We start from the raw sequence: 15076 nt of genomic DNA, 5'->3' as shown, positions 1-15076 counted from the left end.
GCATTTGTATTTAGTAATATAAGGTTTACGTTCAGCTTACGTTTTTAAAGGCCATTGTCTTGAATTGTCAAGGACCATTTTTTAATTTCGGTAGAATCAACCAACTGTTCTTTAACAAATTCTAAAAGTGTTCAGATGGTCATCCATTGGAAATAAGTTCCTGTCAGCATCGCCGACTTAAAAAGGTCAAGAAGTTCTGCTATATTTCCAAGTTGTGACCAATGGCTTAATGCATTTTACCATTCTGATGGTGCATCGTGCAAGATACTATGATCCACTATTCTCGGCATACTAACCCAACCTATTTTAAGTCAGTCAAGTTTGAAATAATTAATCACTTTGTCTTTTGGAGCTATTTATTTATTTATTTTTATCAGTATTTCAATTTACGAGTAAAAAAGTAACTACATAATCTCATTGGTGGGAGAGACCAATGTTCTAATCCCCCTCTAAGACACGACTAACCTTGGTCAGTACTTTTCAACTGAAGACGAGTTAGTCTCATAAGGAGGTGAGAGAGGAAACTTGGATCATATAAAGCAAAGTAGTCAGAAAAAAACACACACCTAATTTACAGACGTAATACACTGACCTCATAGCCTTAGTTGTTTGGGATGTACTCGTAAATCCAAAACGATGAACTCATAATCGCTGTTCTGTTAGCGTATTAGATGAGAGGCGATATCATAATCCCAATTATTATTTAATATATGTATTCGTGTTCTGTTGGGTCAAAACCCCGAGCTTCTTCAGGGAAAAAAAAAATCTATACTCGGCCATTAGAATCTAGCCTGTAAGTCGGGTATCATTTAACTTACATTAAAGCTAGATAAACGCTTTGAAAAAAATAAAAATAAAAAGTTCTCTATTTTTTTATGATTTTTATTTATTTATTTTTTTTTTAATATACGATATCCATAAAATTATGCGTTTATTTTTCTGAAATAAAAGATAAAAGATCGCACACCAGTGGCGCAACATTCGCATAAGACAATAATACACTGTTAAATAATGGCGGCGAAGAATTTCATGTATCATGGTGAAAAACGTTTAAAATCGGCGTTAAACGAAAATTATGTGAAGACAGAAAACGTTGATGTCAGTGCAGTAGTTATGATTATTGTCCTCATCCCAACCAGAACAAGATTTCAGTGGGGCCCTAGATACCTTGAGAATTTTCGTTAGACTGAACTGAGCTCTCGAGTCCACTGCGTTACGATACTTTGCGATATGGTAGTCATGTTTACAGTTAATTCCTTTAACCCTGTGGAGGTCGCTGCTGATCTGACAGATATAAACAAATCGTTTAATATAAATATTCTTACACATATCCAGTGTATAGCTTGGAGGTCATGAGTAGCTGCGTATGCATATATTACGAGTGATATTCTACACTGTTTATGCGGTCAGTTTTGGTTTAACACGTTTTATGTAAAGGTGTGTGATATTTGATAGTAAAATTGTATCTGAGAGATACCAAGAACTCCGATTTCAGTATAGTATTGTTTAGTTGTTGTTTTTTCTTTGTTTGTTTGTTCAATAATTTCTAGATTGTAACTGAAAATAAATAAACCATCATGTATTATATTTGCAGTTTTTTTTTTTTTAAGTTTTATCGCATTTTAGCACATGCTAGTAACGAATGTATCTCTCAGATGCACGTGACCTACGATGCAATTTTTTCGACTGCGACCTCCTCAGGGTTAAATATATATTAACGAAAACATAAAAAATAAATAAAATAAAAATAAAAAATAATAAAAAAATAAATTCCATTTATGAAAACTAGTTCTGCAAATTCTGCACTGTAAAAATAAAGAAAGATACTGATTTTTTTAATGTTTTATGCAGTGAAGTATTTGCTTATATATGTTTAATTTTTATTGTATGATTTGTCTTTTACTCTTCTTGCGTATATCAGAATTATTCATTGTCTCTGTGTAATTGCTAACATCAATATGAAGAAATTATGTACAGTAAATACTGACGATTAGAACTGTTGTCATAATGCAGAGAGTCTCGTGTTTCCAAATCAAAAGCGAGAATCGCATAAATACAAAATACCTCTTTAAAAAAAAAAATAAATAAAATTTGCTTTCCTGTTAAAGTCTGTGTCTTCATAAGTAGTCCTGTATCAAGATAACTCATATCCAAGATAAACCACAGGCAACCTCGAGTACCCATGCTAACTTCGATTGATCGTCGAAAGCACCTCAAATGTGCACATTAAAAGTGGACTTTGCATGAGTGGAAGAAGGTCGTCTGGTCCGATGAATTGCGTTTCCTGTTGCACCATATGGACGGCCTGATACGTGTGCGTCGTTTAACTGGGGAAGTTTTTGGAAACAGGATGTACCATGTAACGAAAACAAGCCAGTGGACAATGTAATGCTTTGGACAATCTTCTGCCTGAAATCCATGGTTCCTCATTTATGTGCAGGAAACTATGGCGTCTACCACCTGACTATATATATATATATATATATAATGAAGATATATATATATATATATATATATATATATATATCTTCATTTTTTTTAAATTAACTGACTTAAACCCGAGAATTATAACACAATGACATTTATTTGAAAAAAACGCAACATGTTTCATCAAAAATGACTTCTTCAGGCGATAAGAACATAGAAAGATAATAAAAGACACTTAAATTAACATTGACACACTCTAAAGCTATACAATTATAAAGCCATAATATTCGACTGTAAATTACAGTTATTATGAGCTTGAACTACAGTCCGAGTTAAAGTTCTATTGTTGTACACCTGTGCGTGTGTGGAATCACGCGATCTCCAGTATCTAATAGTAGAGTTGAAAGAGTCTGCCAAATTATAGCTAAGATTATTATTCAAATGAAAAGGGTCTAAGGTGATTTCCCTTGACTCGACAATGCGGCGCTCTATTTCATCATGGCTGATGTGTAGGTTTGAAGTCAATGTCCAATTTATTTCATGTTGGTGGCCTTCGTTGTTCGTGTTTATTGAAAGCAGGACATGGCCCGACAGAGCAGTTGCTCTGGTTCTCTTATAAGCATTGTCTCTCTGATGCTCTTCGAGACGTAATAAGATAGATTTCTCTGTCTGCCCATAGTAAGGCTTTCCGCATTCACAAGTGACCTTGTATACACCTGGGAATTGTAGAAGGTTGTGAGGTTGTTTATAGTTGTTAAAGCGTGATATTATTTTTGGCAGAGTCGAGAAGCACGTTTTTATGTTAAACTTCTTTAGAATTCTGCTCAGCTTTTTGGATAGTGTGCTGATATATGGCAAGACGATATGACCTTTGGAGTCGTCCTGTGTCTCTACGTTGTTACGTTGGCGGCGGGATAATTGGTTGTTAATACTTTTTAGAGAGTAGCCATTGTTTTTAAAGGTCCATTTAAGATGTTATAGTTCCTTTTTCAGTTCTTCTTCATCTGACAGTACAGATCTTGCACGATTCGCTAGAGTTGATATAATACCCAACTTTTGCGCTGGATGGTGATGGGAGGACGCATGCAAATATATGTCTGTGTGTGTTGGCTTTCTAAAAATAGAGACTTTAATTGATTCAGGCGTCTTGGTGAGTTTAACATCTAGGATGCAGATGGAACTATTTTCTTCAATCTCCATAGTCAATTTTATATCTTGATGGCGGTTGTTTAAGTGGTCGAGGAACTTGTTAAGATTCTCAGTACCATGCTCCCATATGAGGAATATATCGTCCACATATCTAAGATAAATTTTTGGTTTTAAAGTAAAAGAGGAGATCGCCTTTTCTTCAAAGTCCTCGAAAAAAATGTTGGCTAACACAGGAGAGAGAGGGCTTCCCATAGCTAATCCTTTGACCTGTTTGTATAGTTTACCTTCGAATTCAAAATAGCCAGAGTTTACACAGTGAGATAACAGAGAGAACATTTTATTTGAAATCTTGTTTTTTAAAATATGGAGAACGTCCTGTGTCGGAACGTTGGTAAAGAGTGCTACCACGTCAAAGCTCACCATGATATCAGAAGATTTTAGTTTTAGGTCCTTTATTTTAGAGACAAAATCTGTTGAGTTTTTAATATAAGAAGATTTTCCCGCATAAGCTTTTAACGATGACGCCAAATATTTGGATAACCTGTATGTGGGTATTATATCAACTCTGGTTTAAGTCAGTTAATTTAAAAAAAATGAACATATCCCAACCCCGAGTTAATAGTACGTTTCATATATATATATATATATATATATATATATATATATATATATATATATATATATATATATATTCATATTTATATATACTGAATTAGAACGGAGAACTAGAAAAAACAATTAAATTTATTCAAAACGCAACATGTTTCATCGGATTGGCCGACTTCTTCAGGCGTGGGAACATAGAAAGCAAGTAAACACTATAAGAAACATCGTATCACTATAAAACGACTATTATAAAATTCAGTTAGCTTTGAACTGTAGCTACAGTCCAAATTGAAGTTCTACTGTTAAGTAGCTGCGTGCGTCTGATTTCACGCGTGTGCCAATATCGGATAGCAGAGCTGAAAGAGTCCGGTAGATTATAGCTGAGGTTATTATTTATGTGATGAGGGTCCATCACAATTTCCTTAGATTCACCTATGCGTCGCTCCACCTCGTCATGGCATATATAAAGGTTTGAGGTTGTTGTCCAGTTTATCTCATGTTGACGGCCTTCATCATTTGTGTTTACTGAAAACAGTACATGGCTTGACAGGGCACTTGCTCTAGTTCTTTTGTAGGCAATGTCTCTCTGATGTTCTTCTAGACGTAGGAGGATGGATTTTTCAGTTTGGCCATAGTATTGCTTCCCACAGTCACACGTGATTTTGTACACTCCTGGGAATTGTAGATGGTTCTGAGCTTGTTTGTATTTGCTTAAAATCGATCTTAGTTTAGGAAGAGTAGAGAAGCAGGTTTGTATGTTGAACTATCTTAAAATTCTTCTTAGTTTCGTGCAGAGCGAGCTGATATATGGTAAGGAGATATAACCTTTTGGATTGTCTTGTGTTTCTGAGTTGTTTTGATGGCGGTGGTATAGATGCTTATTAATAGTTTTCGACGAGTAGCCATTACATCTACAAAGAACTTTCACATCATTACGTGAAGGTTCTTTGTAGATGTTGTAGTTCATTTTTTAGATCTTCATCATCGGACAGTATAGATCTAGCACGATGTGCTAGGGTTGAGATGATACCCACTTTCTGTGCAGGACGCATGCAGGTATCTATCTGTGTGTGTTTTCTAAAGATTGATATTTTAATAGAATCAGATGACTTAGTAAGTCTTACGTCCAGGAAGGAATTCATTTTCTTCAACGTCCATTGTTAATTTGATATCTTGGTGGAAGTTGTTTAAATGATTTAAAAAGACTGAAGGTTATCGGTGCCATGGTCCCAGATAAGAAATATGTCATCTACAAATCTTAGCCAAATTTTTGGTTTAAGAGTAGCTGAGGAGATTGCCTTTTGTTCGAAATCTTCAAAAAAGATGTTAGCTAATATATGAGTCATCCCAAGCCAAAACACAACCAACTTCAGTTCCCAGGAGTTTATAAAATCATCTGCGGTTGCGAAAACCATATTATGGGCAAACCGATAAGTCGGTCTCACTACGTCTCTAAGAGCATCAACGTGATATCTCTTACAACAGAACACGTGCAAGCGCACTCTCCAGTCATGTTCTTTTCTCTGTAAACTCTTATTTGGAAGAGCTTCAATACCAGATAGACTGGAATCTTACTACTAATATCCATAAATACACTGACTAACTAGAAAAGCCCATCTTAGAATCAAAAGAAATAGCTCTGGACCCCTCACACATGAAAAACAATTTAGGCTATAGCTTACCTGACTCACACAGAGAAGTAATTCAGTTCTGGCGCTCTCGAGATAGTTCCCACTCACTAACGCCTCACGCTAGACCTACCACGCGGACGCCAGTTCAAATTTGACTGTTGTTATTCCTAACTTTTTTTATGAGAAGTCCATGTTTTATCTTACAATTTTCCAGTTTGTGATAATTTGTACACCTGAAGAAGTCGGCATTCCGACGAAACTAGTTGTGTTGTAATTAAAGTTTTTATTTTACCTTATCTCGGTGTTCCTAGTCAGTAAATTATTATATATATATATATATATATATTTTGGACCCATGTTGGACCTCCCTCAGCCCGAATTACAGCACATATGAAATTTGGTGTAGAGTCCACAATGTGTTGGATTGCACCTACGACTATTACATACCAAGTGTTCATCAGACAGTCCTTTTTAACTGGCTAAGATTTGACAGAGGATTTTTTGTCCGGATCTGTTCCCAGATCACCAGGTTTTCTGGTGATCTGGGAAGATGATGGAAGTTGCTGTTATGCCTGCTGAACCACTGCTGAACAATTCTTACAAGATGGACAATAGCATTATCGTCCATTAAGCAATGGTTTGCTGCTGGATAAAAAGTGAACGTTGCGGGATGGAGATGATCGGCAACAATGTTAAGATATTCCTTGGAGAACACCGGACATTTTCCCATGGGCCTCCTGCCAAACTCTCTGCCTACCGTTGGTACAGAACAAGGTGTGCCGTGAATCGTTAGACCACATGACATTTTTTCCCGGTTTTCCAGTGTGTACTCATGGTGTTGCTGACACCACTGTAGACGAACTCGAACTTTCCTGTTCTTCTTAGAAATCACTGCTCTGCGACTGCCAATACCACTGTTCTTCAACTTCCTGCGCATAGTTCGGTGAGATATGGATCGGGAACAGCCTTCGTTAAACGTTTCGGTCAATTTCTGCACACAGGAAAATCTATTTATCTATACAATCCTCAAACTAAGGCAATCTCTTTGCCTATCTCGTCTTATGACAATAATTACGCCTCTTAGACAAGCAATAGATGTTATTTTTTCACTTATTAAACACTCGGCATATCTAACCTTTTGAGAACGCAACCAGCTCTGTTTTGAAAATTATGGCTCCAGCTAGACGGGCACCCACAATAAGCCTGCATGGAACTCCGAAAAAGTTTTGTTTTTCTTATTGTGATCAACACTATTGACAATTATTAACTAGCAGTATTCTTAAATAGTTGCCTATAACACGTGGGGATGCATGTGACCAAGTATTTTGCCTATACTTTGCATAAGAGACGTTTACATATATCTGCATAAGGGTTTTTAATTCAGTGAACAGCGTATTTCAAATCTGTGAAGACTGAATAATTTAGATGTCAAATAGATGAATGAAGGAAGAAGAAGAAGGCACTGAGGAGGAAACATAAGATAAATCATGGTAATAATCGGTTGGATGAAGAATCCAACGAGCAGGCGGAAGTTAATTGTAAGGACAACAGCAGTGTAATATGAGCAGAACTTAGAACATTAGTACATAAAAAATCCTGGAGCTCTTTTGATATTTGGCAAATAGAAGAAAGAATGATTATGATAATATACTATTAATGGTTGAAAATGACAGATTTCTAATATCTTCTGCACAGGACATAGCCAAGCTATTCAGTGATCTATTCATTATGTGTTTATTATGAAAAGCCGAAGTGGAGAAAGCAGAGGAGAAGATGGACTGGTTGAGTGAGCAAGAGGTGTATGTAGAATTATGTTCACTTGGTAGGAAAAATAAAATATGACTTGATGACATATCACCATTTGTCTTAATGAAATGTTCCAGATAATTAACGGACCTAGGCGTACATATTTAACTAGAATCTAGCAGGATAACAAATCTCGATGAAGTGGTAATAAGTTTGAGACTACAAATTATAGGCTTCTCTACGTATATGGAATAACGGTTAAAATGTCAAAGATGTTGGTGAAAGCTAGGATATAAAAGTGGAACCACAGTATTCTCTTTGATGGTTAACATGGGTTTGTTAAAGAGAAGTTAAAGTTATATTTCACAACAAAGTAATATATGCATTGGTCAAGAAAGATGCATATACAGTGGTGTACTTAGATTATACAAGGCTTTTGAAAGATGACACACTTCTAATTTGCAACTAAAATGGAATAAATACCACACTGATCGATAAAAGTAACAAATCACTTAGAAAATGTGGCTAACTCTGCAGTTTACGATGTAGAAGAACAAAATTTGGTATGGTGGTATGTAATAGAATGAGAATGAAATGAGAAGAGAGAAAGAAACTCCAGATAGGTATAAAGGACATTTAACAGTAATGTATAAGTATTATCAAAAAGATCACATTACAGAACTCGACACAGTATACTCGAAAATATCCTTGCATCACTGCATGATCCCCTCTAACAGTTAAACAGGCCTGACAACTTTCTTACATCGATCTATGTTCGATGTAAGAATGTCTACATGACTGTGGCAACAAATCTCATCTTTCCACTAAAGTTGACTTCAGCTCACGAAGTTACCGAGACAGTGGTTGTCAGCATGCCATTAGACCCCAAGGGTGCCCCAAATATGTTCGAACTTATTTTGGTCTGTAGTCGTTGTGGCCAGGGAAGACGTTCCATATTGTCAGTTTGAAGGCAGTACTTTACCATATGAGCTCTTTCAGCAGCGAAAAAAAATTATTGACCAATCACATCCCTATAAAGTCGGACATAAGCTTCGAAGATCTGTTATCAGCACCTCTGTGTAATTATGGTATCTCTATCGACAAGATGAAGAGAGATACAGTAAGGTTTTCGTGCTATATATATACTAGTGCAACATAAAACACAACACATACGCCGGTCTGAACATGTTTTGGGTACTTTTTCATCGAGAGTAACAGAAAGGTTTTATTACCAATAGAACGAACCCTGTGAGTACTAAATCATCGGTTTAATACTCACATTTAGTACTCGCCTGCAAGGTGCATTGTCAGATTGTAGAATACCAGCTGACAAAGGATCATTGGTGAACCTTTTACTATGGTATGTACATCAAAGATGTGTATAGACAATCTGATTTTTTAAAAAAAAGTTTTTCAAATGTCTCTATTCTCCCCCCCGTCTCATTTCTATCTATCTATATATTTGAACGCGCAACTAGTTTCATCATATTAGAAGGCTTCATCGGGTCATAATATGAAAAGAGAAATACAAAAATTATTTATGTAGCTCAGCGGAAGTGACGCTTGCATCCTCTGTGCTAGCCTATACGAAAACAGGTTTTTTCTTCTGTGAACTCAAGAAATTCGACCGTAGAACCCACATTATTTCAGATAGTAACATATTCTATTAGGATTAGGTACCAAGAGATGGCAGCACTAGTTCGCCAGTCTCTTCATCGGTGGCTGCCTATAATTAGTGATAGACATTGACCAGCTATCTCTGATTGGCTACCAGTGGAGATTGAACTGCCCACTCAGTCTCCAGAAGCTAGATAGGGTTTAAAGGCCTCTTCCCCATAATTCCACCAATGTAACGCAGATTGTATTTTTTTCGTTCAATTACAGTTTTACTCATTAAATGACAAGTATTATTTTGACTATCTGTAAATCTATTCAAATCATCATTGCAAGCAAAGGTTGGTCGATTGGTAGAGCCCCTACTACTAATGGCTCACGAAAAACGTTAAGCAAGTTTGAGCGCGGTTAGTAGTTGGAAGGGTTAATCGTTCGATGCTGCTGGTACACTCTCCCTCGATGAGTCTTTGGACTCTTTGGAGGTGCCACATAATAATAATAATATATCTTGCAGAATTGTTAAGCCACTAGTATTTACTACTGTTGCCCATCTCTTCACTGGATGCCATGTAAAAGTAGTGATAGTCTTGGGGCCAACTATTTCTGATTGGCTACTTGTGGAGACTGGACCATCCCCTCATCCTCCAAAAGTTAGATAGGGCTAAAATGGCCTCTCCTACTCCCTGTAGGAAAATAAAAGGCATTAGTGAGTTTTCCACTTCCATTTTTTCCCTCTCCAGTTTTGTATTCAACAGTAAACATCTAGGTATTTTCCTCAAATCATTCCTTATATCAGTAGCACAAATTAGCTCAAAATGAATGCTGTCATGGGTGAGAGTGGAGCAATTCTAAAAGAACCGAATATCAAAAAACAGATGGAATGAGTATTGTGAGGAACTGTACAACCTAGAGGATGGGATAAATTTGGAAGACTTTCTTTTCACGGGAATTTTGAACTTGAACCACTTGTACATACCATGAGGTTGAAAAGCAGTAAGGCCCCAGTGTATGAAATCTATGCAGATTTATCTAAGGTCAAAGGTCATGAACAGATAAGAGTGTCTCAATGATTGATTGTAAGGATATGGGAGATAGGAGTATAGCTAATGACTGGAAGAAGTCAGTATGCATACACAGTACAAGTAGGAATCATATGAATAACTGAATGAACTATAGAGCTATTAAATTCTCATCCATTTATTCTAAAGAGAAATGATGTGAATTCGAGGCAGGTAATTTTTTAACGTTATTTTGATACTCGAGCCGACATCTCATTCCATTCTACAACAACAGCATTTCCATTGAGATTTATTGTATCCTAAGTCTTTCTGGTTCATGCACTTCCAATGTCAAATTAGTCTCCTACACATGGGAGACCATTATTATGAGACTGATAATCCCAAATTTCCTCAGCTATGAAGTAGGACAGAGCCGTTTATGCACATAACGACCATGAATTAGAATCCTTTATGGAGATATTCGTAAACGTCACTTACGCAGCTTGTATGCAAAATACTTGGTCGCGTGCGTCACCACATGATTTAGGCAACTATTTAAGAATGCTGTTGGTCAGTAATCGTCCATGGTGTTGACCACAATGGGAAAAACAAAGGATCTTTTGGAGTTTGATAAAGGGCTTATTGTTGGTGCGCATTTGGCAGGAACCGCGATTTTGAAACCAGCAGAGCTGGCTGGATTCTTGGAAGGTGAGATAGCCGTATGCATAATCAGTGAAAAAATAACCTGCACTGAGTGTCCTAGAGGTGTAACTGTGGTCCTAAGACTGTCAGAAACGAAATCGCAATTTTCTGAGAAGGCTTATAAACAAATAAAACTTCCTGTGTGTAGCAATTGACTGAAACATTTAACGAAGGCTATTCCTGACCCATATCTCACCAAATCTCTGATGATACGGGTGAAGGAAATTGAAGAGCAATCGTATTGGCAGTCACATGCCTATATGGAAACTACTGATTTCTGCGAATTGGAACGTTCTTTTACAGTGGTGTCAGGAACACCGCGAATGGACACTTGACATGTTCCGACAAGTGACAGTACACCTTTTTCTTTACGGACGGCGGCAGAGAGTTTGGCTGATATTCCATGAAACAATGAACCCAGCTTGTCTTGTAATCATAACTCAACGATTTGTAGATGATGTCATGGTGTGGGCATGTTATTTCGGTACGAACGGGTCTCCTGATATTGATGGAATGTCAGGTGTCTTCCATGGATTATCTGAACATTGCTGCTGATCAAGTACATCCTACAATGTTAACTTTCTTCTCCAACAGGTGATTGTTGATTCATAGACACGAATGTTGCTGTCTATCACGCAATAATTTTTCAGTAGTGGCTCAGGAAACACGAGAGCGATTTCCATCATATTTGCTGGCAACCACAAAGCCTGGATCTGAACCCGATTGAGAATGTATGGGACATTTTAGAAAAGCAGATTCTGGATCAAACTCCTCTTTGGTCAAATCTGAGTCAGTTAAAGGCCTCTGCAGTGAACGCTAGGTATGTTATAGATGTAGATGCAATCAAACACCTTGTGGAATCTATGCCAAACTGCATATGTGTTGTTATTCCGTCTAAGGAGGTCCAACACTGTATTAAATAAAAGTTTCTAATCAGTGTTTGGTATGTGTACATTGAGATATTTAAATATCTGAATGCTGGCCTGATTGGCAGAGTAGTTAGCATATCTGCTCTCCAGTCAAGAGGCTGCGGGTTCGAATCCCTGTACAGGCATGGATGTTTGTGATTGTCCTAACTCTCTGTGGAAAGGACATCTGCGACCCTTTCACGTCTGTTAACTGCAGTTAGCCCCCTGCCGAGGGGACATGAAACTAGGTAAGAAATCAAATAGTCCAGAGGTACCCACAGCAGTGTACTATTCAACGGGGGGGGGGGGGGGAATACCCATCCAGGCATCAGCTAAGGGGTAAAAAATTGTCTGAATGTACACATATCATCAGAGGATGTGAATTTAAATGGCTCCTGGTCTGTGTCCCAGGAGCGTTTTTCTCTTTTCCGCTTAACGTCTCATTCCACACTATAACTCCAAGCTGTCATCTAAGCTTTTCATAATTACCAGGCAGAAGTCTTTATATGCTGGCTGGCACCTAGGTGATGACTTCATGATTCCTCTTGCCAGTAATATGCTAACACGACTCTCATTCATATTCGCATCCCGTGATGATATGACCAAATCTAAAACTCCATATCCTCGCGTGTTATTCGTTACATAGTGACTAAGATTCTTGTCCCTCTAGAATTCAAGAAGTCATTTTCCTTATTCTCTGAGGTCATCGCTTCATTCTAATCTATACTGCTAAAAATTAAAATTACCCATAACGATAACCACTCCCTTGTTCACAAACCCAAGTTGCCAAACCTTTCTTCATCGCCACCTTCACATTCCCATGCCTATAGTAACTCTAAACAAATACAGTGTATCTCATTCCGTCAACCTCCATCCTCAAAACTAGCTGTCAATATTTTCCCATTGTATCTCCATTGTGTGCAGAAATAATTCCCCAAAATAAAGGTATTTTATTTTTATTTATATCGTGCACCTGGGTGGTATTCTGACACCTTTTCAAAGTTAATGAGTTTGTAACGTAATACTGAAAATAGGCTCGGGGGCGACTTACGTGTCGTGTACCTACTGTAAAAGAATGCAGTTCACACGCAGATATAAATTATAGGTGTAAGTTAAAAAAAAAAAAAAAAAAAGAAGTTACCACTGATGAATTTCGTATAATTGAAATTTCAACAAAACTGCAAAGCAAAAAGTCCGGAAAATCTCTGCGCAGAAACCAATGAGTTATCTTAGTGTCTGCGACTGTTTGCAATAAGTAATAGTATTTCAATGGAAGTTTGTATCAAACGTCATATCGAATGCAAGTGTTGTTTTCGTTATTGACAATCGTATCTTAGTAAAATACATTGTGATCAAACTGTTTTAAGCAATAAACTCTTGATGTAGTTATTTTTATTTGAATTGACAGAAATCATATATTTTTTCTTCTACGTCATAAAAAAAGGGTAAGATATTCAGGTTTTTGAAACAACTTATTTTATTTTGTTTCCAGTTTGCCATATTTCAATAACGAAGGCAAGCAACAGGGCGTTTTTTTTAACTTTAAATTTGCTTATGAAGATATATATTTTAAGATTTCTAAACACTATTATACATCATTGGTTTAAGTCTACCAGCATTTCCCATTCAGTTTTTTTTTTTTTTTTAATATGCATAATTTATTCATCTTTCTACTACTTTCATTAAGCTACTTTTGTAATTCCATTCGGTTGGATTATGAATCTAAACCGAAACTTTTTATTCCCCCCCCCCCCGCATACAAAAGCAGTTATCTTTTAAGAGCACATTGGTGTTTTTTAATTCCAGGTACTGTGTATTAGAATATGCCAATTCCCCGAACTCTATCGCAGAATCGGTGAATTACAAAAGGTAAATGACGTTATAAAATTGCTCCATGTCAAGATAAAAAAATATATATATATATATACAGTAGTCAGAGTGAGGGATGAAAGAGTTAGAGAACTAACTCTCATCCATAAATTTATGAGTTTTATGAATTTCATATAGTATATATAGTATATATATTTTTGGGGGGGGAGGAAAGGGTGATTAGTCCAAGAAAGTCTTTGAAATATGATATTTCAATAATATATCCTGTGGTATTGGCTAAACACAACAGTACTTGAGTTCTTATAGAAACATTTCAGTTTTACTTCCTTCTGTCTCATTGTTAACTGAGGAAGTAAATTAGCATTAAAATATCCGACTCTCAATGGGCATTTTATATATTAGCAGTGGAATTAATAATTTTGCAGTGGTACTGTGATTCTTTTATTGTTTTCACAGGAAGAGATATCAGTAAATGCAGTAATCTTTATTCAGTCTGCTATTCATTGCCACGAGATGATTCTTCTTCAATTCAGGTTTAAATTTAACAGTTCCATGAAAATAATCCCATAAACTCATATAACATATGGTTCTTTTTTCCAAATAATCTTGTGAAGCAGTAGGAAGGCCAACAGGAGGGAGATCAACTTTAAGCATCATGCTGGGTATTGAGTATCCCATCAGGAGGCGGAAAATTTTCTTTAAGGCAATTAATTCTGAGGTCTGTTCTGTAACCCTGTAACAAGATATAAAGAATTTTTTTTTTTACAAAAAGCAACAACACAACTTTTGTTTGAGGGGGGGGGGATGTACATTGTTAGAATCAATACACTAAGCCCTACAAAGGGAACAGTTGTAAAAAAAAATGATATTTTTAATTTCTTATTGCTTTTTTTCTTTGAAACTTATGGTGTCAATAAATGACATCTAGTTATTGCCGACAATCAATTCTTATGATTCCTAGGATCTTGCAAGCGTTTAAGACATTGTAGGCATTGTGATTGGTTATCATTGCATAGTATATATTTTTTTCTTTTTTATCTTTTTATTCCTTTATAAGAGCTTATCAGTTCTGTTAGTACTTTAATATGACTTTCATAAGCACAATGCAAGTTGATAGTTTACTATTCCATCCGGATGGCGTGTGAAGCTCCAGATCAGCATCTGGAGCTTCACATAAGATGGTTACATCACCATCCTATGTTAATAGAACACATGTTGAATTTATGTATGGAATATTATATTTTTTTATATGTGTGTGTATATATATATATATATATATATATATATATATATATATATATATATATGTGTGTGTGTGTGTGTGCGTGTGCGTGTGTGTATCCCATTATGAATCCTTGGAGGTGTCAAGTAATAATAATTATTTTTATTATCACTTGACACTGCTAGTTAATAATAATATCATTAACAGTGTAGATTTATAGTGATTGTTACCAAGCTTTACAAC

The 15076-nt window shown here is 36.3% G+C and overlaps 1 protein-coding gene across 9 annotated transcripts in view; it reads left to right on the top strand.

Moving 5' to 3' along the window:
* The window catches only part of MESK2 (misexpression suppressor of KSR 2), a 170981-nt gene that overhangs the window by 10381 nt on the left and 145524 nt on the right, over positions 1-15076 (top strand). For 2 of the 9 annotated variants that reach the window (XM_090415109.1, XM_090415107.1), the window contains exon 1: positions 12843-13226. The exons of 3 other annotated variants lie outside the window; for them this stretch is intronic. The gene's annotated coding sequence lies outside the window, so the exon portion shown is untranslated. Of the gene's footprint in view, positions 1-12578; positions 12727-12842; positions 13227-15076 lie in introns of those variants that run through there. 4 more of the 9 variants (XM_090415105.1, XM_090415111.1, XM_090415104.1 and 1 more) reach the window with 4 other exon arrangements.

This window comes from Typopeltis vanoorti, chromosome 26 (assembly GCF_054136105.1).
Source record: "Typopeltis vanoorti isolate ZY-2024b chromosome 26, IOZ_Tvanoo_1.0, whole genome shotgun sequence".
Classification (NCBI taxonomy): Eukaryota; Metazoa; Arthropoda; class Arachnida; order Uropygi; family Thelyphonidae; genus Typopeltis; species Typopeltis vanoorti.
This window is presented reverse-complemented; position numbering and strand designations above follow the sequence as displayed.